The sequence below is a fragment of the Microtus oregoni genome, unplaced genomic scaffold (assembly GCF_018167655.1).
Source record: "Microtus oregoni isolate MIOR12 unplaced genomic scaffold, Mior012 000010F_ref0000083, whole genome shotgun sequence".
Classification (NCBI taxonomy): domain Eukaryota; kingdom Metazoa; phylum Chordata; class Mammalia; order Rodentia; family Cricetidae; genus Microtus; species Microtus oregoni.
This window is the reverse complement of record NW_024543069.1, coordinates 11,778,233-11,803,958: the sequence shown is the minus strand read 5'-3', so window position 1 is coordinate 11,803,958 and position 25,726 is coordinate 11,778,233. Positions and strand designations below refer to the sequence as shown.

The 25,726-nt window shown below is 45.4% G+C and overlaps 1 protein-coding gene across 1 annotated transcript in view; it reads right to left on the bottom strand.

The window, feature by feature from the left end:
- Positions 1-6,989, bottom strand: part of Sptssb (serine palmitoyltransferase small subunit B) — a 28,402-nt gene extending 21,413 nt beyond the window's left edge. The window contains exon 1 of the mRNA XM_041659505.1: positions 6,388-6,989. The gene's annotated coding sequence lies outside the window, so the exon portion shown is untranslated. The remainder of the gene's footprint in view (positions 1-6,387) is intronic.
- Between the last annotated feature and the right edge of the window lie 18,737 nt (positions 6,990-25,726).

Below are 25,726 nucleotides of genomic sequence, written 5' to 3'. Positions count from 1 at the left end.
TAAATAGATTGCATGCATGCAAGAAATTCTCAAAGACAACAAAAAAGGTGCTGCCTTGTTAATAATAGTTCAGCTGTAATTCTTCAAGCAGGTGTTGGGGTATTTCTTCCTTGTGCGTACTTGCTATACGCTGGGGATAGATTTCCCTTTAGGAAACAATGGGATATTTAGGCAGAAAGCTAATGCTGGCGGGTGAGGAAAGTGTAAAAGGGAAAGCAAACCTCTGTAAGGGGAAGAGGAGCTCATTTGATGCTGGGAATCCCTGTCGCTTCCTCCAGGGTCAGGCTTTTTGTAGCACATTCTTACTTTTTAGCCTGAGCCTGTAGTTTAAAATTGTACCCTGTTCCATCTTTATTTTCCCCAGAGCTCTTACCTCCTTATAAATTACACACTCACCTATTATTTCTGTTACTAATGTCAGAGATGTCCACTAGACTATAAGCACCTCAAAGGGTCAGGACGCTTTGTCTGTATGCTTATTACTTAGACAAGGCCTGAGGGTGTCCTGGAGTGGTGTAGATGTGCAGCAAATGCCTGCCAAATATGTGCCTTCTTCAGTCCTGAGTGAAAATGATATTAAGAGTAATGATTAAGTAATGATTAAGTCACAGTGGGGCACATCTATGATCTTAGCCCTTGGTAGTCTTAGCAGGACTATTATGAGTTCAAGGCTAGCCTGAGCTACATAAAAATACACTCTGCCTCATCAATTTGTGAAAAATTCTTCTGTTTATGTGTTGCTTTTATTGGTTAATAAAGAAGCTGCTTTTGGCAAAGGGCTTAACAGAATATTACCAGGCTGGAAGAGATATACACAGAGAAAGACACACACACACACACACACACACACACACACACACACACACACAGAGAGAGAGAGAGAGAGAGAGAGAGAGAGAGAGAGAGAGAGAGAAGACGGAGTCAGGGGAAGCCATGTAGCCACTTGCAAGAGACAGACGCCTTCGTGGAGCCTGCCAAAACTTTGCCAGTAGGCCTCAGCCTCGTGGTGATTAATGGAGATGGGTTAGTTTAGGATATAAGAGCAAGCTAGAAATACGCTTAAGTGATTGGCCAAACAGTATTGCAAATAATATAGTTTCTGTGTCTTTATTGCAGGACAGGGTGGGACAGAAGCCTCCTCCAGCAATGAGCCTTTCTCTTTTTCCCACAGCCTTCCACCAAAACACGAAGAAAAGTCATGCTCAACTTCTCCTACGTATGTTCAATGTATAGACAAATGATTAGATATTAAAATCATTCTTTACCACAGCCGGGAAGATTGTCCAGTTTGTAAAAGAGCAATCATGAGAACCTGAGTTAGATCCCCAGAATCCATACCAAAAAAAAAGAAAAAAGAAAAGGCATGATGGTGCATGCTTGTAATCAGTGCTGGAGGGATGAAGACAGGAAGATTCCCCAGTGTTTGCTGGCTAGCGAGCCTAGCATGGGCCAGCCAGGCTAACCTATTTAGCAAGTGCCAAGGAAATGAAAGTTGCTGCCTGACAGGAAAGAGGGTCTGCACCTGAGGAATGACACCCAGAGCTGTCTCCTGACCTAAATGTGTGTGTGGACCTGTAGACGCATACAGACACACACGCAACTCTTTTCAATAGAAGTCTTCCAATTGGACAAAATATGACACCCGCCATGGTAGTTAAAGACCGGATGGAATCTATTTCCATGGGCTTGGCACACTCCTAAAAACAGACGCACAGAGGGACAGGCCTATTTAGGTGAGAAGGAGAATCCCTGAGGTTTCCCGAAGCAGGAAGACTTTAATCCACACAGCTTAAGGTACGGTTTGATTCAGTGTGCTCCTAACTGTCCTCGCAACACATTCTGTGACTTCTCCCCTCCAGGGTTCCAAAACACACTAACTTTGTACTTGTTCGGGACAACGAGCTGCCCTCCCGTTCTGTGGTTCTTAGCACAGGCTGGGGAAGCTGTGGGAACTCAAAACACAAGAGACAAATAGAGGCATGAATTAATTATTTAGGAGCCTCTGCGCTCGCGATCGTTATAATTACCGATGATGCTTTCCAGCAAGGACATATCAGCGTGCTTCGGGGACTACTGGCTGCTCCCCAGCTCTCCCATGGCTCTGGCCTGCAGAGCCAATCTAGGGTAAATAAAAGTGCTTTGATCTGAGTGGAAATCCACATTTTACAGAGGGTCAGGTACCTTCCCCTCTAACCCAGTGTGGGACATAGCAGATTCAACAATTAACCTTAGCACTGTTAAAGATTAGATTTACCTAAAAGCGAGAAGAGTAACCAGCCTCAACAGGTCCAGGGTTACTACAATGATGGGTGAGTCCGAGTGGGTGCTGCATTGCACGTAAATCCCCCGTGACAGGAAGCTAATGGCATCTGATTTATTACCAAATAGAAGACAAGCCAGGGCAGGTATGCAAACTTATGCAAACCATACAGCTGTGTAACTGCTGGGCCACCCTTAATTAGTCCATCTATTTCTAAATGGCCATTGGGCAAAAAGGCTTCATATTGATTCTAAATTCATTTGTTCTTTCAATGCTTCACATACTTTTTTTTTCTGGTCCTGGAGATTGAACCAGAGTTGTGTACACACTAGGCAAATGCTCTAAGATTGAGCCACACCTTTAGTCCTTTTTTAAAAATAAATTATTTATTTTTATCTGATGTGTGTAAGAGTTTCACCTGTATGTATGTATGTATGTATGTATGTATGTATGTATGTATTGCGTCACATGCATGCGTGATGCCTACAGAGGCCAAAGAGGGTATCTGATTCCCTAGAACTGGAGTTATAGACAGTTTTGACTCTCTGTGTGGGTGCTGGGACCCAAACCTGGGTCTTCTGGAAGAGCAATCAGTGCTCTTGAGAGCTGAGCCATCTTTTCAGTTGGTGCCTTTGTATCTTTTCTTTCCCCCCTTTCAGGCAGGGTTTCTCTGAATATCCCTGGCAGTCCTGGAATCATAGATCCACCTGCCTCTCTCTCCCAAGTACTGGAATCAAAGATGTATGCCACTACCGCCCTGCTTGCCCTTCGTGTTCTAAGACAGAGTCTTGCTAAATTTTTCTGGCTAATCTCAAAGTTGCAATTTGAATTTTCAACACCTTCCCATGTTCTGGGATTATAGGTAATTGCCACCACGCCTGCCTACATTGGATGGGTTTTTAATAATATGCCTTGTTGGGATGTAATTCACTTACCATACAATTAACCTAGTTTAAGTATACAGTCCAAGGCTTTTCAGCCACGTAACATCCATAGCCACAAACCATCCCACGGTCTAAAATCTGTCATCTCCCCACGACACCCTGTCCCCTTCAGCTGTCACTTCTCCATCCCTCCCCAGCTCATCTTCCACACCGGCCCTCAGCAACGACTGGTCTCATTTCTCTGTAGATTCGCTGGTTTGTGACGAATGGCATAATGCGCGTTCTTTCGCTTAGCGTATGTAAGTTTTTCAAGGTTCAGCCGTGCTGAAGCGTGTTGAATAATATCCACTGTTCTGTTCCATGCATTGTACTGGCCCGCTCACCTCTCAATGGATGCTAGGATTGCTTCCAGGGGTTTTCCTGTGTTTTCGGGTTTGCCTGTTACGTGTACTAGTGGGATGAAGATTTGGGCACTGGTTCCTTTGTGGATGCAATCTCTCGGTTCCCCGGGATGTATGTCTAAGAGGGAACTGCACTATTTGGTAACTTGTAGAGGAATTGACAAATTGCTTTCCACTGCATCATTTTACACCCCATTGGCAAGATGGGATAGCTCTAGTCTTCCTTCCCATTCTCCTTGTGGGGCTAAGAAGCAAACCTAGGATCTCGGGCAAGCTAGGCAAGCACTTCGCCACTGAGCTGTGTTCCCAGCCCCAGCTATTCCACATAATCTCCATCACCTCCAAATTCTTTATATGAGCACGAACTGAGCTGATCTGTCAATATGGATCATTTCATCTGTAACTGTTATGGTTGGTATGAAGTGATATCGCATTATGATTTTGATCTTTGTTTTCCAACAAGTAAATATAAGCACCTTTCTTAGGCACTTCTTCTTTGGAGAAATTCTATTTGGTCTATTCAAACCTTTACCCACTTCAAAATGGGCTGTTTGTCTTTTTGCTATTGAGTTCTTCATCTTCGGTCATGTGTGTGTGTATGCATGTAGTTGTGTGTGTGTGTGTGTATGCATATAGTTGTGTGTGTATGTGCATGTGCGCGTGTAGTTACAGGAAGAAAGACTGACTTCTCAGTTGGTCCTCCCTGAAATAAATCTTCTGTAACATAAAGTCAGGAGAGATAGGAGGGTGGTGGCCTGTTTCTCCTTTGAATCGGCTGGAGCTTTGGGCTGGATGCTAGGTTGGGAGGGAACTCCGTAAAATACCCAGTGCAAAGCTCCATCCAGCCAGAGTGGATCACCAGCAGCTGGAGGAGGCTGGGGAGATGAAGTGTGCTCAAATACCACACACCCTTGTTGTTTTTACTCCGATATTACCGATTATTTGGCATAAACGCTTCATTATTTGCTGTAATCCCTCAGGCTAATATCCCGAGATAATTTTCACCGCTTACTGTTTTCTAACAGGTGTGTTCACAGTCATAATTTGACAAGTTGAGTCTCTTTTGGATGATTTGCTCATGTGTGTGTGGTCTATGTGCACAACTTGGGGTTGTGTGGGGAAGTCAGAAGTTAGTGTTTGGTGTCTCCTCCTATGGCTCCACCTTTTACTTTTTGAGATAGGGTCTCTCCTTGAACCAGGAGCTTGCCCATTTGGCTAGAATGGCTATCTGGAGAAGACTGGAGGATTCTCATGCTGCCTCCCAGCTCTGGGATTACAGGCACATTCTACTGTGCCTTTTGATGTGGGTGCTGGGATTTGAACTTGGGTCCTCATGCTTGAACGTACTTAACTCTTTGAGCCATCTTTTCAGCTCCAGCTGCTGTTCGGATAATCTGAAATGAAGGCTGTCAATTGGTGGTCAGAGTTTACACCGACTTTGTTGGCCACAGTTGGCCATAGACGTGTAAAGGATGATATTTAATTTTAAAATTAGCAAGCTTATAAACAGTAGGTTAAGAAAACCAACAGGAGTTGAAGACTGGTTGGTTTTCTACTTGATACGCAGTCTGTGCCTTTGCCTTAACAACCATTTTTCATTTATTGCAGTTAAATTGTTGTTTAGAGAGATTTGACAAATGAGGTTGTGTATCCCACACAAAAGTTCATTGTTGGTCTAAGTGATCAATATACAAAGCCATCACAACTATTAAAGATCATGAAAATGGTTGATGGTGGTGGAGCATGCCTTTAATCTCAGAACTCCAAAGGCAGAGACAGGCTGATCTCTATGAGTTCGAGGCCTGGTTCATAGAGAGAGATCCAGGACAGTCAAGGCTACTCAGAGAAACCCTGTCTTGCAGAAGCAAAAACAAACAAAAACAAAATCAGAAAACCAAAAACAACCTCCCCCCAAAAAGAACTTTTTAAAAAAAGCATGAAAAAGATCGCCGCATTAAGAAAGAAGCACAGGAATGAATCTCACATTTAAAAGTTCTTCAGCAAAAAACGCCAGTGTATTTCTTACTAACTTTTGATTCAAAATAACCACTGCTGCTATAAAGTCTCTTGCAAAGGCAAACATCGCACTTTCCCTGATACATTTATTTGGACTTTGGGAGCTAACATTTAGACTTAACAGTTCCTCAATTTTTGTACTGGCCCACGGGCTGGGCTGACCTGTGCACTCCCAACCAGTTGACTGCCTTTCCATTTGAGAAAGTCTAGACTTAACGCTTGTACCTGAAAACCTCCCCACCTATGCTCCCCTGCTCCCCAAGGATGCTATGACACACATTGCTCCATGGGTTGAAGACTTTGATTGCTTGTGACAATTACAGAAGTATCCTTGATAAAACACTTTGTGCTTAATAATCAAGAAAAAATACTAAAACACATTTCTTTCCTAGCTATGCCTTATCTGCTGGCAGTGGACTGGTGTGCCCTTGCCTAAAGTAACTTATTGGCATAAAAAAAAAAAAGAGCAGGAAACTAGATAAATACTACTAGATAAATAAGAAAGCCAAACACATCCTAAGATATTTCCCTGGATATTAACAAGCCACACAAAGATAGAATAATGAAAATAATGTAAAATAATTTTCTTATGGCTGGAAAAGTTCCAATAATAAAGTTTGGCTTATGTTGAGTGAAACATCTTAGTTTCCAACATAGTGAATGCCAAGAGGACCCATTCAGTTCTTAAAGTTGTAATGTGGTTAGATAATAAGCAGATAAATTACATTAAAGCTCAGTTCTATTCTCCCCCCCACCCCATGAAGACAGAAATTCTGTGTTAAGAAAGCTTCTTCGTATTGGATGCAGGTTTTTGGAAGATGCTTACCTCCTGCCTTTGGTGCCTTTGGGTGAGCTTGGATGCTCTGGCTTCTCCCCAGCTGCTGTTAGCTTGCCACTGCGCCGGGCGCAGGGGAGGCCCCAAGAGTTAGGTGTTCGGGCCCCGCCCTCTGCACTACTGCTAAAACTCCAGTTCTGCCAAACTGATTCCGGTGATTAATAATTGACAAAAGGAAAACACTCTTACGCAAACTTGTGTCCAACCGCAGGGCTTGCAGAGACTCCTTCCAGAAGAGAATGCGGGGTTGCACCACTCCCCTCCCCCTTCGCTCTAAGGTCCCAACTTCCTATGCGCTGACACTCAGTCCTGGGGGATTGGGCTGTCCTCCGAGGAATGCAGCCCAGTGACTTCTACATTTTTAAAATTCGCTTTTCTGTAGCTCCTTCGCACTTCTCCGGAGATTAGCCTTTCAGGAGGGGGCGCTTTCCTCCCCGATACTGGGGTGGGGGTGTGGGGGGAGCCGGGGCTCGGAGAGCTACCGAGACCGAGGTGGCGCTGTCACCTCCGATTGCTGCAGTAAAACCCGGAGCCTAGGCAGAGATGGGAGGTGGGGGATGGGTGTTCCCTCCCCCTTCGTTTCAGCGGGGAGCTTCGACTCTGCCAAAGGGACGCGTCTTTTGGTGGTGGTGCTGATGATAGGGTGAGGATGGGGGAAGAGTAGGGGGAGGGGAGGGGGAGAAGGAGGAGGAGGCAGCGGCAGCAGAAAACCAGGAGATGCAAAGGTGAGCACGCTGGGGCTTTAACCAATGCTCAAAGGATGCCTGTCAGCATTCACCCGTCCGCACACTCGATGAGCGGCAAAGGGGCCTGGGTGTACGCAGAGCAAGGCTGCAGTCTGAAACTCAGCGTCCGGCAGCGAAGTGAGCCCCGGGGTCGCGCCCGGGCATCGGTCCGCCCACCGTTTGTCAAAAAGCAAAGGAAGAAAATGAACCACTTTAGCACAGGCAGCCACTTCTGCTGCCTAGGATCCAGTAAAACAATCCCTCGGCTTCCCAAAAGTCACCTTCCCCCAGGTGGTAGGAAGGTTAGGTGGAAAAACTGCTCCCACCCTTCCCTGGGGGAAAGAGGTAGGAGGACCGTGCCTGGGGAACTTGTGTGGGCTCACTCACAAGTGCAGGGAATTATTCATTCGCAGACGACTGCGGGCCCGAGGACAAATTGGGAAAAGGGGGCCGGCAGGCGGCGGGGTGCCGCAGAGACGCACAGAGCGGCTCCGGGGCAGGCGTGCCCTTCGCAGCACCTCCGCTGGAAACCCGCAGCCAGACCACGATCGATCTCTTTCTTCTCCATCCTAGGCAATTCTTGCATTTGACTCTGTGACTGCGCGTTAAAAGTTCAGAGGGCCTGGGTATCCTCATCCTAAATATCCGACCGGGATTTTTTCTGTCCAAGATCCAGGGGCGTCCGGGAACGGAAGCCTCTCAATTAATGAACGTTCGGGCTGCATCTGCCTTTCAGCTTCCACTCCAGGAGTGGGAGGCGTCATAGGCTCCATAGTGCTGATTGTGCTGAAGCGCAAATTTGAGCTCCTGGCAGCGTTCTGCTCTTTCTCACAACACACTTTCAGCAGGATGGGAGCTCCGAGGCTTCGCAGAGGGAGCCTCACGCTATTGGGTGGCGGGTGTCTCCTTGCAGGAAGCAGGGTGTCCCCTAAAGCTGAAGGTAGTTGGGGGCTGGGAAAGGAGCATGTGTAGAACACATGCCCAGGCTCACTGTTTCTTACAGCTATCTTTCCTCACAGCTCTTGTGAATAGTTTTTTTTTTTTATTTCTTAATCACTTTATGTTAGTCACATTTCTTATCTCGGCGTCTCCTGACACACCTTGAAATATTTGCAGGGTAGACATAACTTAAGGCTATAGAGGGGGAAACACAGGCTCTGAGAAAAGGCAATTTGCAGGATGACCAATGTTCTTACAGTTTTTGGACCTTAATATATTTCCGAGTCCTCCCGCTAGACCGGCAATTCTCAACAAGGGGGTTCCCTTGGGTCGAATGACTCTTTCACGGGGTCACCAAAGGCCATCAGAAAACACAGATATGTACATTAAAATTCACAATTACAGTTAGGAAGTAACAACAAAAACAATTTTATTGTTGGCTGTCACCACACATGAGGGACTGTATTAAGGTCACACAGCCTTAGAAAGGTTGGGAACCACTGCTCTAGATTGGGACAACAACTCCCACGTCTGTGGAAAAGGACAGAGATCTTCCTGTCCAAAGCTTATGAAATGGGAACCTTCAGCAACTACTCTACATAGAAGTTGGAGGAAACCTACACTGATGGCAAAAGTGTCCAGACCACTGAACATGGTATTTTTTAAAAGGCACACAGGCATGCCTTCATGTCTATCTGGACACCTCCCGAGAAGAGGAAACATTGTCTATGTGTGCCACGTGAACATATAACACTGAGTCACCAGATAGAGGCCACCACAGCAGGCAAGGCAGAGGCCATTGAAACCGCATCGCTCTTCCAAACACAGAAAGGATAAAGATGGAGAAATAAAGTTACCCTAATTGATAGACAGTTGGAAATCTAAAGGTGTTTTAAATCTGGCTCACGCTGTCTGGAGTGGTGGTACATACCTGTAATTTCAGCATTGGGAGGTAGAACCGGGGCAGTTAGAAGTTCATCTTCAGTACACAGCAAGCTCTAGGCCAGCCTGGGCTAAATGAGACACAGTTTCAAATAAATCCAGTCAAACAAATCATAATGGTAAACTTAACCTAGATCAGATACAAATGGAGCGATTGCACACTCTTTCTAAGTGTATTGTTTTAGTTGTTCAAATCGAAACGATACGGTGTGGTAATGTTTGATATGTATGCATAGTTTGCAAAGATCAAATCAGGGCAGTTAGCATTTCCATCTCCATAACTTAAAGATCTTTTATTAATATGCAATAATGGTAAAAATTTATGGGGTATAGTATGATAAGTAGTCTTGGGACTGGAGAGATGGTCCAGTCTGTAAAGTACTTGCTAGGTAAACACGGGGACCTGAGTTCACATCTCCAACATCGTGTAAAAACATTGGAACATGCAGTACACCTGTAATCCCAGTGCTGGGGGCGGCAGACAGGGTTCCTGCTAGCCAGCTAGTCTAACTGAACTGACGAGCTCCAGGTTCAGTGAGAGACTCTGCCTCAAATAACATGGAAAGTGCTGGGCAGTGGCGGGTGGGGGGGGGCACGCCTTTAATGCCAGCACTTGGGAAGCGGAGGCAGGCGGATCTCTGTAAATTCAAGGCCAACCTGGTCTACGGAGTACGTTTCCAGGACAGGCTCCAGAGAGAGAAACCTTGTCTCAAAAAACAAAATAATGTGGAGAGAGAGCAGTAGAAGAAAATGCCAGAACTCAGACTCTGGGTCCCCATGCATGTGTTGAGATGTGGGCGCGCGCGCGCTCACACACACACACACACACACACACACACACACACACACACACGTAGCAAACACACGGGGGAAGGGGAGGGTGGTGACATTAGTAAGCAAAGATGACACATAACCTCAGACAAGGCCATTAAATGACCAACCTTCAGTTGTTTTTTGGCCCATGAAAGGCACACTGTGAGATTGGAGGTTAGATGCTAATCACCTTTTAAAGCTCTTATTTATTTTGTTTGGAATGCCATTGGAGTTAAGGTTCCAGGAAGGAAGGAGGCAGGCTATGTGAGAATCCATTTGAAGAGACTCCTTTCCTGCTGCTGATTTCTGCCCGATTTTCATTTGTGTTGCTGTGCTGAAGTACTCAACCTAAAGTGACTAGGCGGGTGGGCGGGTGAGGTTTATTTGTCTGACAATTCCTTGTTGAGGAGAATCAGAGGTAGCAGCTTGAGCAGCCATCGCATCTACAGTCAAGGGTCGACAGAAAGGAGCCCTTAGAAGCTGCTATTTCTGCCGCTTCTCTTGATTTCTCATACCCTAGGTCGGTCAGTGTGCCCTGCTTAGGGGATGGTGATGCCCATAGCGGGCGAGAGCCTCTGCGTCAAGACTCCACAGACTTGCCTGCGGCTTAAGGGGATCTACTCGATTCCTCAGCTGAGGCTCTCTTCTTAGGTTATTCTCAGCGGCGGCAAGCTGATATTTAAAACTAACCAGCATAGCGCCAACCCCTACATACACGGTCAAGTTTCTAGGCAGCAAAGATCAGGCACAAAATGCCCGTTCTCTGAAGTTTCCAGACCTGACAATGGTGGCATGGTGAGAGGATCATGGACATCTTTGGAAGAAACAAGCTATGGGTTTAAGTCTCCATCTTCCTTTTCACTTTTAGATCTGCAATCTAAAACAAACCATCCCAGTATCTGTCCTTGGTCTTCTCAGCTATGAAGTAGGAGTGATGCCGAGTTCATAGGGTTCATTTGAAGCTAAACTGAAATACTGTTCACAAAGGGTGTGCCTAACTGATACCGCCTCCATACTAATTCCAGTCCTCAGATATTCGTATGCTTAGGCTGAGAGACCTTTTTGTCAGGGAAAAAATCCTAACCCTTAAAACTTCTGGAATTTAGTCTTAGACTAAGGATCACATCAATAATAAGAGGCAGAAGTTCATCCCAACGTTTATTGGCACAGGATATACATTACTATTTCGAAAAGGAGGAACAGTGAGAAAATATTGTACTGAAACAAAACCAAAACCAAGCTGGGCAAGCTCCGAACAGCATCTCCATGTGTCATGTCAAAATGCTCTTCAGATATCCAAATCTGCTCAGCTTTGTTGACTCCAACACACTTCTTTCTCTCAGGCTGGTTCCACTCCTCCACTCCCGGTTAGCAGCTCTCCTCAGCAGGTAGGCCACAGCTCTGGCATCTCTAACGTCTTGGGATCTTCAAGGCTTCACCTTCACAGCTTCCCACAATGGCCTCTTTGGATCTCCATGCAGGGATACCCAGACACGTGCCTGTCTTTAGCGGCTTTCCTTAGTTGCAGAGGTAGACTCCGTAACCTCTTTCTTGACTTTAAAGTCGAAGCTGCCAAGTTTAAATACATTTTCACCAGCTTTCTGTTTCCGATGGTTTCCTTCACTGCCTGAATTTGGCTGTCCTGGAACTCCATCTGCAGACCAGGCTGGCCTCAAATTGAGAGATCTGCCAGCCTCTACCTTCTGAGTGCTGGGATTAAAGATGTGCACCACCACACCTGTCTCTATACTTTCTTTAATTCCTTTTCACAAGTTGGAAATGTAACTGGGTGGGGTTTTGCTCTGAGGTCACCATTCCCTTTACTCAGCAGCAGGCATTTCTTTAACCTGCTTGCACTTCCTCGTGCTTTTCTCATCCAACTGTATGTTTTATATTTTTCCTTGCTCAGCGTTCTCCTTTTCATTATAAACCTGCATAAGACTGGCCACTAATAACCCCACAACATAGTCAACCAACACTGGCCTGTTTTGAAATCTCCTCTGCAAATACAATTAATCCAAAACTCTTCCATTTATCCTCAGGCAGAAAGCAGCTACATTGTTCACCAAACTATCACAAGGTTGGTCTCAAACCTATATGCTATCACACTCCTCTGAAGCCTTTCCAGCCAGTCCCCCACAGTTCAAATCACCCTCTGCACCACTGTCTCATGTGTTCCTACTAGAATGACCTACTAAGCCCGGTTTAAAATGTCCAATCACTTTTCTAGTTCTAAGTCCCAAAATGTTCCATATTCCTCTACACGAAAGCATGCTCTGGCCTATTGCAACAATACCCCAGTCCCTGGTACCACCTCTTGTCTTACTTAAGGTTTCCATTGCCATGAAGAGATAGAGATGTCCTCATCACCGTCGTCCACTTAGCCATTCTCTTGCTCGAGATTCCTAATATGAGAGAGAAAGTTGGGGTTGGGAGGCTGGCGGGGGGAAAACAAAACTCTTAAATTCTGAAATTGGGTAAAAAATTCCACCACTCTGCCTTAGGTATGTAGACAGGTTCCTGCCCAGCCAAGCACACTGCACCTGTGTGAACAAGCTGACTGCTCATTTGAACACTCAGATTGGCGGCTACTTCTCTGACTAGTTTTCTGTCTCTAATGGGTTGGAGGGAGGCTCCTGCTATAATTAGCATGTGTGTGAGGCAGGGAAGAACCCAGTCTGATTATTTCCCAGTCCTACCCGGTGAACTGTCAAACATGTGCTATGCATCAGCTTCTCCAACTCTTCGGCACCATAAAAATTCGCAGCCGTTCTGTGGTCCTGACATTTTTGTCTGTGAAGAATTTGGCATTTAGTGGAAAGTTATTATTTCAATTCCCGTCAAATTAAACTTCTAGGTCAGTGTTACCATTTGGGATGGAAAGAGCAAACACAGAATAAAAGTAAGAAATAAAAAGCAAGGTACCAAGAGAACTTAGCATTAAGATGCCACTTGGAGTTAACTGTTATCACTTCAGAATACTCTTGTGATAGCTAAAAGAAACCCCAGGCTAATTAGCTATCCACAGTAAAGATTCTTTTGAAAAATTTGAAAAACCAAAACCAATCTCCATTGAATTATTTAGCCTTTATAAAAGTATCTGACCATCAGTGTAAGATATTTCTGAGCGAGGTGGTGGTGGCGCATGCCTTTACTTCCAGCACTCAGGAGGCAGAGGCAGGCAGATCTCTGTGAGTTCAAGGCCAGTCTGGTCTACAAGAGCTAGTTCCAGGACAGGCTCAAAAGCTACAGAGGAACACTGTCTCAAAAAAAACAAAAACAAAACAAAACAAAAAAGGATATTATTTCTGGACAATCAGTTCTATTTCACTGAGCTATAAACCTAGATTTACAATCATAATTATAATTGAAATTTGGCAACAATGGGTGCTTCAGTTAGGATTACTTTGTTATTCTTGATCCTTTGTGTTTCATATAATTTTATAGTAATTAACATCTATTTTTTTAATTAAAAAATGCAGCAGAGGTCTTTATAGCTAACCTATAAATTGCATCAGTAGATTAATTTGGGAGAACATACCATCTTAATAATATTAAGTATTCTAATCCATTAACATGGCGAGTCTTCTGTTTCTTTAGTTTTTTTTTCTTTCTTTAAAAGGAGACAGAGACAGAGACCCACACGGGAGCACCGGACAGAAATCTCAAGGTCCAAATCAGGAGAAGGAGACGGAGCACGAGCAAGGAACTCAGGACCACGAGGGGTGCACCCACACACTAAGACAATGGGGATGTTCTATTGGGATCTCACCAAGGCCAGCTGGCCTAGGTCTGAAAAAGCATGGGATAAATCCGGACTAGCTGAACATAGCGGACAATGAGGAATACTGAGAATTCAAGAACAATTGCAGTGGGTTTTTGATCCTACTGCACGTACTGGCTTTGTGGGAGCCTAGGCAGTTTGAATGCTCACCTTACGAGACCTGGATAGAGGTGGGCAGTCCTTGGGCTTCCCACGGGTCAGGGAACCCTGATTGCTCTTCGAGCAGATGAGGGGGGGGGACTTGATCGGGGGAGGGGGAGGGAAATGGGAAGCGGTTGTGGGGACAAGGCAGAAATCCTTAATAAATAAATAAATTTAAAATTCAAAAAAAAGAGTTGTTAAAATAAATCCGAAATTATCTAAAATCATTTATTATTATTGTGTTGTGCATGTGTGCGCTTGTGTGGATGGGCGGGTGCACAGGTGTGTGGCAGCAGGCTTGTAAGGTTCAGAGAGCAACTGGTAGGAGGAGCTATTCTGTCTTTCCATCTTGGTAAGACAAGGTCTTCCATTTTTTTGAATCACTCTAGGCTGGCAGGCCTGCAGGCTTCTGGGCAATTCTGTCTTCCGCACTGCCCTAGGTGTCCTGGGATTACAATTGTGACATGGAGGTTGGGAGGAAAGAGGGGGTGACCCTAAGTGATTTCTTGTTGAATTACTTTAAAAATGCACATCCTTACATCATCCCCGTCCTTCATGGCTAAAAGAAGGGGTTCACTCGGGAGATGTCTATCTTTCTAGAATTCTAAATTAGCCAAGCATTTTGAAAGAAAACGTAAGAGTTATTTTCACACCTCACACCAGCGCCGTTGAAGTGAACACGTTGGAATCTCACAGAATACAAACTGAGTTCTGAGTCCCAGGGAGGAAGTGAGAGAAGGTACTTCCAGACTTTCTTTTCTACTTGTAAGTGCAGGGCAGGGATCTCTTTAATGTAACTCAACGTTTCTCAACCTGTGGGTCGAGACCCCTTGGGGGGGGGTCGCATATCAGACATTTATATTACGATTCCCAACAGTGACAACATTACACTTATGAATCAGCAATGAGCAATTTTATGGTTGGGAGTCACCACAACGTGAACCGACTGTATTGAAGGGTCGCAGCTTAAGGAAGGTCGAGAACCATAGATGTAAGTCATCAACCTCCTAGAACGTTATATCTGCTCTAGGTAAGGGCTCAGTGCCCTGCCTGGAATCTGGTCGAGCATTTGGTGGAAATCTTAGAAGGGAATGAGACAGTTGTGGATTCTTGACTAAAGCAGAGGAAGGTGTGTGTGTCCAGTCGTCCTGAGAAGCCTTGCTAGGCAGGCAGTCATTGTCAAGGTGAGGCAACCAGGTAGCCCATCACCCTGCTCTCATTAACAAGAAAAGCAGATACCTCGTGGTAACTCCTTGGTAGCCTTAACAGGAAGTGTGGTGGGGGAATGGCTGGTTATCAAGAGAATCAGACACTGTGGTCTTAGAATGAACCGCTGTGGCCGACGTAGACTTTCCAGGTTTAAGTTGAGTGAAAAGTTACGGTTTCCTGGAGCTAAGAGGTGGAGACTTTCAATTACAAGTGACTAAGAAAATACCCCTATGCTCCAGGAACTATTGACCACGAACAGAAAGTTAAAACCCCAGTTTTCCTCTGTAGGAAATCTACAGAGAGGGGCAGAGGACTCTGAAGCTGTACTAAAGCGAGAGAACGCACAGACAAAGGTGTGAGCTGCTATGTGGTTATTGTCTTACAGATTCCTTGGGAGTTGAAACCACGGACTCTGTCATTAAATTATGAAGGGCATGAGATGGAGATAACGGCCACCCATCCACGACATTCAAGGAGGTCCATGAAGTTTGTAACTTTGCTGAACTGGGAGCTGGAGTTTGAGGTAAGAATAAGCAAGATGTCCCCTTGCTGTGAGAACCCCCTTCCCTGTGTGGTTGCCGATTGCTTTTGATTTCAGTTTCCAACAGCCCTGGTAAGAATCTAGGAGGTCCCAGAGTATCTTCAGGAAACGCTGGGGTTCGTTGTGTTTTATCTCACTTTCTCATGTTTCCCTCTAACACGAAGGAGACACAGTCTCAATCTGTACTTCGAAGATTTTAGAAGCGGTGTGGGGAGGGGGCCGGGAGGAAGGCTTGTGGTGAAGCTGTATTTCCACAATAGACAGCCAAATTTCATTCATGATAAAAATAGATAAGAATTAGAAGAGCTGATTTTTTTTCAGTATAGTTTCTAGAGGGCTCATGGTCTTTTAGAATGGAAAAAAAAATCAGATTATTGATTTTACTAAGGAAGGCTGAGATACGTTTTTGAGTATCTCAAGACATTTGCCACAAGGGCTTGGTGAATGATATGGGTTCTATCCATGGTTATGGCTTTCGGTTAAGAGTTAGAGCTATTTTTCTACAGTTGTTGTTTGGGTGCAACTCATTTTGTGGAGAGCAGCCTCAGAATTCTCCTCAAGAGGACTTTGGAGCTGAGAATGAGAACTCAAATTCAAGCCCTTCTGAGGGCTGATAGTGTGTTAGGGCTCAGGTGATCAGAGCCTAACTAAGACAGGGCCCAGGATCTTGTGGTCCATGAATCCCGGCTGGAGAGGCCCAAACCCTGCTTTCGCTTACTACACTTGTGAACTTGCTGGAATCCTGAAGATACGAACACTACTGCCAGTGAAGGCGAGGGCAAGCAGGCACAAAACAAAAGCTTCCTTCCTTCACCTCTACGGAGGCTGCCAGGAAAAGGTGTGGTCCAGATAAAGGTGTCCTTTCCTACCTCAAGATCTTAGTTAAAAGTGTGTATACTTCAAATTAGGGAAAAAAAACAAAATAGATAAATAAATAAATACAACAAAACAAACCCCAAACAAACAAACAGAAACACCAATGGTGGCACACATTTGATCCCAGCACTTGGGAGGCAGAGGCAGGTGGATCTCTGGAACTGGAGATTTTTCTCTGTCCTGCCCACCCCACAGGACCAGTTTTTCTCCCACCTGCCGGTCCCTACTCACTTATAAAATAATCATTCAGAGGTTTAATATTAATTATAATTGTTTTCCCGATGGCTTAGGCTTCTTACTGACTAGTTCTACATATAAATTAACCCATTTCTAATAAACTGTGTATCGCTCCGTGCTCCGTGACTTAGCGGTCAATGCTCTGGCATCTTACTCCTTCAGCAGCTGCTGGAGTCCCCCTACTCCGCTTTCTTTCTCCCTGTATTTTTGTTTGGATTTCCCGCCTAGCAATATTTGGCCCTATCATATGCTAAAGCAGCTTCTTTACTAACCAATGGTAATAAAACATATTCACAGCATACGGAGGGGCATCCCACATCAGACATCAGTGAGTTCGAGGCCAGCCTGGGCTACAAGGCAAGTTTCAGGACACCCAGGAATGTTGCACAGAGAAATCCTGTCTCGAAAAAACAAAACAAAGCAAAATAAAAATCCCTCACAGGGGTGGCCTCTATTTTTGGGTTTTAGTTCTGTTTGGTTGGGTTTTAGTGAACTTGCAACCAAGAATAGCCATCACATAAAGATTCTGGCTTGTCTGTGCATTAGTAAGCACTGAATGAATGTCTGAGGCTTGAGCTGGCTTGCGGCTCAGGGCTGGTGCATCTGTACTGCATGTGGGAAGTCGTTGGGTTGACCATGTGTTGGAGGGAAAATGTGACCATGGGTAAAGACTCAATAAATAAATGTTAAGGAATGCTGTTACTGAATCTTGTACAATCGGATTAAATCGCCTAGTGGTGTGAAGATAACCAATCAGAACAATACATGGGCATTTATACCTGGAAGCTCTTGAGTCAGTCACACACGTGATTGAATTTCTGGTGTGGATCTTACTGCGAGTGGCTTGGCTAGCCTTGCCCTTGGGATGAAAACAATACTGTTCTACAGGGCCGTTGTGAGGAGGAAAAGATCCTTCAGAAGGTGCTGGCTGGAGCAGCCATTTTTCTTTTTATTGTTACTTGTTTTTCTTGGGCTGCGTTTTAAATAGAAACATCCTTTTCCTACGGAAATCTAGGGAATCTGGTTTAGAGGATGTGTCTATAGGCTGTGGAGCAGCCCATATGCCGCTTTGGTCTTAGAATGAGTCATTATTTCTAAACTTAGTACCGCTGTCTTTGTTTGCTCTCTGAGGTTTTTCAGAAGTTCCTATATTCCCATGCGAGCCCAAACTAGATAATAAAAGAACACAGGCTCAAGAAAGCACACTTAGATTCTTATTTGAGCGTTTTGCCTTTCCTGTTCTGTGTGTCCACCTCATGTGTGCCTGATTCAGAAGAGGATGCTGGATCCCCTGAAACTGGAGTAACAGATGGTTGAGGGATGTCGTGTGGATGCTGGGAACCAGAGACCTGGGTCTTCTTCAAGAGTAACAAATGCTCTTCGCCACTGAGCCATCTCTCCAGTCCCCTAATACACATTTTTTGAGCTACTACAAGTCACTCGTGAGGTAATCTGAGCGCAATGTACAAAAGTTTATTATTTCAGTGAGCAACAGTGTTTTTTTTTGTTTGTTTGTTTGCTTGAGGCAGGGTCTTACTATGTAGCTCACACTGGTCAAATGCACAGAGATCCACTGGCCTCTGCCTCCTGAGTGCTGGGACTAAAGGCGTCATTACCATCCTAGGCTTAACAGTGCATTTTACGTTTCCATAAAATTTAGTACTTACAAAACGTTTCGAATTTCATCAATTTTTTACTGAGGTACATTTTACATACAGTAAAATGCGCAGATTTCAATGTATTTTCTACAGTGTTGACGAACATGTACTTTTATTAAGATACAGTGTTTCTTTGGGAGGGAAGTTGACATCATGTGGGTGCCTATGTTTGGGAAGGCTAACGGTCAGCTATGGTGTCATTGCACAAGGGTAATACGCTTCTTAAAGAATTACAGCAGCAGCAGCAACAGAAAAACAGGGTCTGCCATTATCCTGGAGTTGGCTGGGTAGGCTAGCCTGGAGTTGGCTGGGTAGCTAGCCTGGCTGGCCAGTAACCGCCAAGGATCTGCCTCTTTCTGACTCCCAGCACTGAAATTCCAAGCCATCACACATTGTGTGAGCTCTGGGGATTGAATTCAGTTCCCCCTCCTTGCCATCTGAGCTCTCTCCCCAACCCCAAAAAGTAAATTAATTTTTGCACTCCAGAAAGTGTCCCCACAGCCTTTCTCAGTTAATTCCTTACCCCCTTCTCTGCATTCCTGATCTCCTGCACTAATAATTTGTTTCTTATGCTGTAGAGATTCATATAAATGGAACCTTGCAGATCTCCGCATCTGGTCTGTTTCCTTAGGGTAGTGCTCGTGGGATTCATCTTCGTGACTGCACACGGTAATTCATCCCCGTCAATGTCTGAGTAACATCCTACTGTGGGCTACCCCACACTTTGTCTATGCAGTGTCCCGTTTAGAGACACGGGTCGGTTCTGCTATTCTTTTCGTCATCATCATTGTCATGCTGTTGGAAGTTCAGAAGTTTGGAGTATCTCCATTTTCCCAATTTGGAAGCCAGGGCTCAGAGAAGTGAGGCGACACCAAGTCCCATGGTCGGTCAATGAGAAACTCACCAGCACCCCTGGCTCTGTGCCCAGTCCTCTGCTCCCCTCATGTTCCATTTCCTGAAGCTGGTTCCCTTGGGGCCCTGCCCAGGAGTTTTGCCTCGTCAAACATCAGGATTTGATCTGATACTGACTAACTTTTGATGCAGAGATATCTAGGGATGATAGAATCCCCGCCTCTGTTCTGGCATAACCTCTGGCAGGTCTTTGCTTCTCAGAATGGGTGACTTTCTGAGACTCTCTAGGATTGAAGCCAAGGAGAAGATAAAGGGTTAGGATACAGACATCACAAGCATTTTAGAAAACAAGTGTTCTTTCTTGGTGACAAAGGGGAAATAGGATGGTCATGAAAAATAGGTCAAGCCTCTCTCAGTCTAGTGTTCCTCAGGCTGGCTGTGTGAGTGCAGGCATCCCAACCTCTTGGAGTCTGCTTTTCTACCTGCGAGGAAGAGAGGGTGTCCTGGAAGCTCCTGACACAGTCTGTCCTTTCTAGGCTCATCAAGACCCGCTGAAGGGAGCGTTACAATATGGTGTTGATGCTGACCTTGTTGGGGAGTTTTCCTTGTGTGGAAAAATCAAGCCATCTCTTTATTTTAGAAGGTGCTATTGTATTATTTATGGAATCTGAATAAAACAGAAGCTTATTTGCCAAGAAAGCAGGGCAAGGGAGGCACGCAGAGTGATTCTTTTGCTCCAAGACAGAGGGAATGCAGAGGAGAGATGCCCTTCAAAGATACTCTTTAACGTCTCAAAAGGACAAACATGGAGTGTGCCCCTTGTTTCGAATGCAGATTAGATTGTGTGGGTAAAGACGTCTTGAAGGAAAAACAAGGAGAATTTATAAATGTCTTCTTTATTTTTCATAACTTTGTAACCACCCTGTGGTGTATTTAGTAATGTCACCCTATCTCAGCTTCTTTGTCCCTAACCCAGAAAGACATGATGAGACAGTTGACGAGTTCACTTTTCAAGGATCTTTGTGACTACGAAGATTTGTTTAAAGTATGTGTATACTATGTAGTTTGCTGCCCAGAGAAAACCTTACAGTTCTTGAAAAGATTGTTATGTATATGACAAAGTGACCCAACTCTGGTCAGCAGATTTCGAAGAACTCTGTGAAGAACCTAAAGCTGACGGTTGGCTTAGTCCGTGAGTCTTTAGAGGAAACTGCCAAGAGTTCATGGCATCACTGACCTTTTCCAACCAAGGGGAAAATGGCTGATATCAAATGAGTCGAGGTACCTCCCATCTCGAGGAAAAGAAACCGCTCAACGTTGCCTTGCTTGCACCCGGAGAGGAGAACACTTCTGCTTATCTGGAAATACTGGAAAAGTATTTGTGCAGGGACTAAAATGTTGTGCCTCATCGGTGACTTTCCGTTGCTGGCTTTGATGTACTGTTACCATGCAACATGGCCTTCGTGTGTAGGTGGAGAAAAGAATGACTGTATCCGGGGTGTGGGCATTCTCTAAAATGAGGATGGCTTGAGGGGATGAGATGACCCCTAGGCAAAGGCAAAGCAAGTTAAAAGAAGGAAGCGTAGACAGAGAAAGACACCTCATGAAGCTGATGCTTATGTGACAACTTTCCTCTCTCTCCTCAGCCTCACAGCAACTGAAAATCTCCCTCGGGGTAGACTTATTGGGTGCCTGGGTTCCCAGAGAATGGCAGGTGCCTGTCTCACTTCCCCAGGTGAGGTGGCCAGATTTGAGACATCAAGGGGTGATGAGTGGTGACCGGTAGCAACCTCCACCCCCAACTATATGGAGGATACACCTTACATATATGTGCCCCTGCTCCCTCCACATGTTCCTCCCACAGGGCTTCCCATCCCCAATTCCTTGCCGCTTTCTTAGGAACCAGAGGCTCCCGGCCTGTAAATGTAAGTTAAAGCTCAGACTGCATTGAGAGTCACTTGCCTTATGCGGTGTCTTGATATGCTCTGATGTAAACAACATCTACCTAATGAGGGGAAAACTGTGTTAAAAACTTGCTCAGCTGGCTATTAGATGCTCCATTTGTACAAACTTTAGTTTTTTCCTTCTATTCTGGTATATAACCGTGGCAGGAAAGAAGGCTGGAAGGAAGGGGAAAAAATAGAAGGGAAGGAAAAGCGAAGAAATAACTGGAAGACATGTCGTCTGATGTAAAAAGTTACCAGTTGGCAGCTTCTTGTCTGCAATTGACCTGGCAGGAATTCCTGAGATACTGGAGTTTCCCAAGAACTGCTTGCTGAAGGGAAAGACTGAAGCCTGCTGCCAGGCAGGGCAGAAATTTGTCTCCTAGGGAGATGTCCCAGTTCTGATAGCTGTTAGATCACACTGTAGGAGAGCGTGGACCGCACAGCATGGGAGAGTGGACCGCACTGCAGGAGTGTGGACCGCACTGCAGGAGGAACAGAACCTGGACAATGACTAGTGATGCTTCCCCAATGTGTGGGCCCACCCCACCCCCTTTGACGGGACTGCTTAGGTATGCAAACCTCTGCCTGCTATGAAAAATATTCATGCAGAGCCACCTTAAGCCACAGGTCACCGACCTCTTTGTTCCTTGTCCCATTGTGACCACATTGAATCTACCCCTTTCTCTTCTTTTCACCGTTGCTCACCCCTTGTTTCGGCCTGCTGAGGCAGGTGCTGGAGCCTAACTCCTCAGGGCAACAAGGGTACAAGGGTGCTGGCTTCGAACCTAGCACTCTGCTAAAGATTTTAGTGTCATGTGTTGCCAGTGGCACTTTTTCTCTTTCCTTCCTTCCTTCCTTCCTTCCTTTCTTTCTTTCTTTTTTTTTTTTTTGGTCCAGCAGTCTTTTTCACTGTGGTCTCAACATTTGTGGTATTTAAAAACAGAGGTTAGACTGCACATGACCCCCGTGTTTTCTCAGTTGATAAGATGGGTGTTTGTGGAACCTGGTCTAGCCTGTTTGCCTCGGAGCTCTCTGCTTTCCACACCACTGCTCTGGTCGCTGAAGGCCAGCATGCTCTGGCTGGGAGGTGCTCACTCAATCCTCACAGAAGCCACCTGTCTGGCTCCCCCTTAGCCTGTCACCTGGCTGGGTGTTCACTGTAGTTCCTGGATGCTCGGGAGGCTTTGATCTTCTTGGCTCCATTTGGAGGCTTTCCAGCCCATGAGTCCCCAAGCCTCCCAAGCAGGGCCCTGAAGATATGTGAGCCACCTTTATGACTGGCTTTATTTGCTATCTGGAGCATGAGTACAGGAATGGGCAGATCAATACCGAGTGCATTTTGCTGTCCGGGACTGGAGCCTAGCCTTCCTGTTTCTGGGGTGTCAGTCACTGAAAGGGGGAACTCTTGGCAAGGAAGTGGTTTGGGGGGCTTGGGGGAGAGTGGTGGGAAGGCAGCATGGGCAGTTTCTTCACTAGGCCAGTTCTACAGTTTTGTTTTGGGTATTCTCCCTAGAAGCTCAACCTTGAACCTGCTTCTCCAACCTTCTGACGGTTCTGTAAGCAGCCCAATAGTCTGAAAAACTGTTGCTTCCTGCTGAGTTCCCAGCAGGTGAGCCTTCTGTCTTCTGTAACAAAACCCAGACAACCTTCTAGGGGCACAAAGCTGCCCTCACCAGCTTTCAGCCATGTCTTTTTGTTGTTTGTAGGATTCTTCCTTTAACAGGACTTATATTTGGAATTGGGGAGGTGGAAGGAGAGAGAGAGAGAGAAGGGAAAAGATGGTTTTCTAAAACGTACCCACACTGCCCTACATTCTCCAGGTAGACTTCACAGTAAGACTGTCAGCTGTGAACACATCAGCGGATTAACCCACTGAAGGAATTATCAGCCTCATCTCAATGGGACCACTATCTGGGAACCAGGCCTTCACAATAGGAAACTCTGGGGACATTTTATATCCTAACTGTCAGGTCCAGAATAACTGGGGACAAATGGCTAAGTGTGGTGTCTGTTAGCATATCAAAGTGTTGGCTGGCCTCCAAGCTCACTTGGTACCTGTGCCTCTTCTCAGCAATTCTCCTCCTCCTCACACCCTAATCTCCAGCTCATGGGCTTCCCTTCCCCTCCCCCAGCTTCTCCTTACTATAACCCTGTCATTTCGCCACAGGCTCTTGCTTATCTCTCCCCCCTCTCTCTTGTCCCCTTTCCTTGGTCTTCTTCTCTCATTCCCTGTCTGCTTTCCTCTCATGGCCTGGTCCAGTCTACTGGTCATGTCTAGTCTACTGCTTTCTCTCCCCACTCTGAACTCTTCCAGATGCCTCTGGCTGGACTCTCCCTCACATCTACAATAAAAACCTCTCCTCAGCCACACCTTGGGGTGATTATGTCCTCATTTCATTCACCAACCATGACAGGTAACCACACAACACCTCAAGACACTCCCAAGAGGCGCCAAACTCCGAGAAAACTACTGTACTTAAAGTCAACCTAAGACCAAGGTTAAGGCAATAGGAGACACCAAAGAGGAGCACATCCCACGGTTACTATCCTTGTGCTCCCTGAGCAGGCAGTGGGTGGGGCCGGGTGGGATGCTGGGTGTTTGTCTTGAGCCTCACTTTTTATTGGTTCTTTTCCGTTCTTTATTAGTGAGGAAATAGTGTGAACGTTGAGGACCCCTACCACTATTAGGATGGTATAAAAAGCTTAAGATTTGTGTACGCAAAGAACGGAAAAGAATCAGAGGTGTCACCCAGGTCTTCTGGTGGCAGACATTTCTAGACCTGCCTCTTTCAGCCAGAGGACCCGGAGACGCAGCCTGGATCACCTGGAGAATACTTCAGACAGGAGTAAAAGCTTTATGTACACATAGGAGTGATTTTTGTGGTTACATCTTTCTAAATTTGAAAGGTATAACATTAGTAGTTGAGACTGTAGAATTTTCTTGTGGCCTAGAAGCACGGAAGGGATTTTCAAAACCAATCTTCAAAACAACAGGTTGAATAGCAGAAATGACTAAGTACAAGTGCTGGTTAAATATTTATCTTTAACAAAGGAGATTGGTATGACTCAGCAGTGCTCCTGCTGTGTGTATGTGTGTTTACACAGGCCAATAAAGGGCACACACACCCTGTGCTGGGGTATTTCCATGGTTTTCTGCGCACCGAGACCCTGTGTTTGGGGTATACAAATATGGAAGATTCACACCATGGAAAATGAAAAGTAACAGATGAACATACAGCCAGCAACTTGAGTGGACCCTGAAATCCTGTGGTGTAGTGAGAAAACGTGCAAAATAAAATGAAATAGAAAATTAAATATCACTCAAACATGTACATTAAAACTATATGTATGTATAAATATATACACACACACACATAAGATATCCATTTGTGAGATCGCATGCAAATGACAAGATAGGGGGCTGGAGAGATGGATCAGCTGTTAAGGGCACCGACTGCTTTTCCAGAGGACCCAGGTTCAATTCCCCGCATCCATGAGCAGCTCACAACTGTCTGTGACTCCAGTTCCAGGGAACCTGACAACCTCACCAATGTTGGTTTTTTTGTGTTTTGTTTGTTTTATCTTTTTAAAAAAGAAAAGATAGACATTACATATATCAAAATAAGCCAGGCGTGTAACACGTGACCATAGACCAGCACGCAGGAGACTGGATGTTTGAGACTAGCCTGGGCAACACAGAGTCTATTGTAAAAGAAAGAAAGGAAAAGAAAACCATGATTGAGCCTGCTCATCAACCACGGAGGTGATGTTTCATGATGATAGAAGAGAACATAACCAGTCAACCAGTGAGGAAGCAAGAGGGGGCAGTAGAGTGTGATGCAGAAATCCTGGGACCCTTCGTTTCTCAGACTCTCGTGTGGAGGTGAATTACTCCGCATGCCTCACCCTTGTGGGTGATACGTAGACCATAAAAATGCATTTAACAGGAAGCCGGAGGGCTGACTCACTGTCGGAGAGCTCTTGCTGCTATCCCAGAGGGAGGGGGTTCAGGTCCTAGCACCCACATGGTGGCTTGCAACTGTCTGCAATCTCCAATTTCAGGGATATGAAATCTTCTGGTCCATAAGGGACCAGACTCGTGATGTACATACTTGCATGCAGGCAAACACTCAAACATATAACATAAAAATAAATATTTTAAAAGTACAAATAATACAAAATGATTTTCGGATAATTCTTCATTTCCTGCACTATCTCGTGAAAATGTCTTTCCCATTATTTCTAGTTTTTGTATCCTCCTGAGAGTGCAGTCAAGCCGGACAGCTCTTTGGTGATCTAGATGCTTGGAATATTGGCAATAGTGCCATTTTTTTATTGGAACAAATTGCAACAGGCTCATATTTATACATTTGTATTGACAGCTAAGCAAGACTCCACTCTTGCATAGTAAGTCTCAGGAAGGAGTGAGGGACTGTCCTTCTTCAATGTTCTTTCAGGAACTTAAAATTAATTCATTTGCTTAAAAAAAATTTATGTGTGTGGGCATGCTGCCTTTATGTATGTCTATGCACCACGCGTGGGCCTGGTGCCAGGGTGTCATGTCAGATGCCCTGGAACTGCAGCTGCAGATGGCTATAAGCAGCCCTGTGAGGCTGGGAGGCAAACCTAGGTCTCCTGCCAGTGCAGCCAGTGGTAGCTGAGCCACC